The following is a 3,057-nucleotide window of genomic DNA, read 5'->3' on the forward strand; positions in this document are numbered from 1 at the left end:
ATGCATTGCCTCTTTGGCGCCTTATTTATTTTATTACTTCGAAAATCTACATAAACGAGACGTTAAGAGTCACTCGTGTTAAGAACTACTCATGTTTTAAGAATCAAATCTTTAATATGTCGTGTGGAGGTGGCTATGTACAAATATGTTTTTCTTCTGTACGGCGTCTCAAACAACATCATAACTTTGGCAATGTATAAGACTAATGTTAATTAATTTGGGCTCACAAGACACAACTTAACGCACTTATCTTATTATATTTTGACTTATTTATTTGTTCATCAACTGGGTTGTTTTTTGTTCAACAACGATAGAAACCGGGTTTCGATACCCGTGGTGGGCAGAGCACAGCTAGCACATTGTGTAGCTTTGTGCTTAATTCCAAACAAACACACAGATAAACGATATTGATTAGAGTTTAAAACGTTTTGGCTAATTAATTCCATGAGGAAGAAACTCCATGACTTATACGGAGGATACTCTACAAGGACAACTTTGATTTCTACATGTTGGCTAAGTTCCAAATCTCTAGTCTCACTAAATTGCGCAACTTGGAAGTTCACGTCTGGCAGTCTATCGTAGTGACTTATTCTGATCTCAAGGTAACAATACAATAATGTGTAGCCTTTCGAATCATCTAATCACTCACTCCGAACACTTTAGTATAATTTAATAATTTACCGAAATGTTCCCTTTATGTTATATAAATTGTGCAACTTGGAAGTTCACGTCTGGCAGTCTATCATAGTGACTTATTCTGATCTCAAGGTAACAATACAATAATGTGTAGCCTTTCGAATCATCTAATCACTCACTCCGAACGCTTTAGTATAATTTAATAATTTACCGAAATGTTCCCTCTTGCACTTTATGTTATTTAAATGTGCATGTTGAACATTTTGTGTTTCGTCAACAAACGTATTAAAATAATGGTATTTCTGGAAACAACCTATAAAATTCTTTAACGTCCCCCCCCCCACTTGGTAATGTTCCACCTGTGTTAATGGTTTAGTTACATGTTTTTTTAAAATTCAAATCTATACAGTACTCAACAAGATATATTATATATTTATTAACGTTGTGTAAAAGGAAAGTTTTTAAGATTGGACTCATTGTTCATGAGTTAAGGATTAGAACTGAATGTGCATCATGAGACAATTTGTTTGTTGAATTTCACGCAAAACTACTCGAGGGCTATCTGAGCTAACCGTCCTTGCTTTTGAAGAGATGGACTAGAGGGTAGGAACTAGTCAATACAGCCCACTGCCAAATCTTGGGATATCCTTACCAACTAATAGTGAGATTGACAGTCACATTGTAACGTTCTACAACTGAACGAAATAACTTGTTTGGTAATGGGATTTGAACCCGAAACTCAGAAATTTCTAGTGGAGAGCCCTAACCACTAAGGACAAAAAAACATAATATTATAAAACTGTCACTTATTATTTCTAATGTCAAAACCCGATATCTCAAAATATAATGTAGACTATGTTTTATGTTTTAATATTTTAGTTTAGCAGTTTTTTATTGCTTGCTAGAGGAAGTTTTGGCATGGCATAGTAATGGTGCGTAACACCTAGAAATTTCCTAACTACTATTCTCGAGTTTTCTAAAGACTTCGAAAAAATACTTTAATAATATTAAAGCACATTTGAGTTAGTGAATCAGACGATTAGTAAGTTAGTTAGTTACTTTGGTGCTATAAAACTTGTTCTAGTTTGTAAGTATGTAAGGATATAAGTATGTAAGGAACTGTTTTGCTTTACTTCTGAGTAAGGTATATCGTTTGGCTATTCTTACTTCGTGGAATCGTGTAACTTGTAAAAATTTCACCTGATGAAATAAAACGTTTTATTTTTGTTAAGAAGATTAAACTTTGCATTTAAAAACAGTTAAAAGTAAGATCTAAGACACTTAAATTATAGACCAAGATCTTAAAAGGTAAGGTATGAAAATTTAAAGAGTAGACCCTCGAATTCTAAAGTTAATTTTTGAGTCAGTTTGTACAGGTCTTTTTTTTTAACCTGATCAATACAAAACCCTATTTCTAGCAGTGTAAGTCCGCAGACATGCCGCTGTGTCACTTGTGGTGGGGGTGGGGCTAGATAATGTGAATCAATTAATTAGACTCGCGTCACTGTAAGCCTAGGTTTTTTAGCCCCCACCCCCTTTTTTTTTAAAGCACCAATCGCAAAAATTTAGAAATGTCAAAAACCTTTTGTGTAGTTTACAGGTGTATCTCTGTTTAGAAATTGTAAGAGAAAATTACTGTAACTAATTAGCTGGTATACAAATATAAATCTTAATATGCCACCTATAGAATTTAGTGGCAAGTGGTGAATCAATCATAGACGGGCTTCATATTGATTTTTAGTATTATACCCAACTTGTCTACGAATATTACAGAAAAATAGATCAATAGCATCAATGTTACACATTCTTGAAATGCTACATAGATATAGGGTCATTACGGTGAGTAAAAGATTACTCAACACACCAAACATATAATACAAATTATATGTTAGCTTTTATGATTAGCTTTGTTTGTTTATAATTTGTTATTAGCGTTCTGTCCACCTAATACTATATTAGTTATTAGTCTATACGACTTTATGATTAGTGTTACTATATATATATATATATATATATATATTGTTTCGTGTTAGTGGTAAATAGCTGCAAATAAATTTCTGTTTTTAAATAGAAACATATACTAGGAACTAAAAGTGGTAATTTTAGAGTTGTAAGAAAATAACAAAAACAAGGATCGTGTGTAATAAAGTCTAACACGATGGTGGCTCCATCTTTTGAAGCTTAAAGAAACTGAAATTTCTAGAAATGCTTTAAAACCTTTATTTTCACATCTTATTAAAGGATCCACGTATGTTCATTCACAACGAAATACTAAATCGTTTACCTAAACGATATAAATGATGAAGCTTTGCATAAAAATACAACTATAGTTTTGAATGACGAAAAGTTCAGCAACCTCCTATATAAATAAATTAGTACTTAAGATAAAAAAAAATTAGTTTATAATGTGCTCATAAAATT

This window comes from Limulus polyphemus, unplaced genomic scaffold (genome assembly GCF_000517525.1).
Source record: "Limulus polyphemus unplaced genomic scaffold, Limulus_polyphemus-2.1.2 Scaffold107, whole genome shotgun sequence".
In the NCBI taxonomy this organism is placed as follows: Eukaryota; Metazoa; Arthropoda; class Merostomata; order Xiphosura; family Limulidae; genus Limulus; species Limulus polyphemus.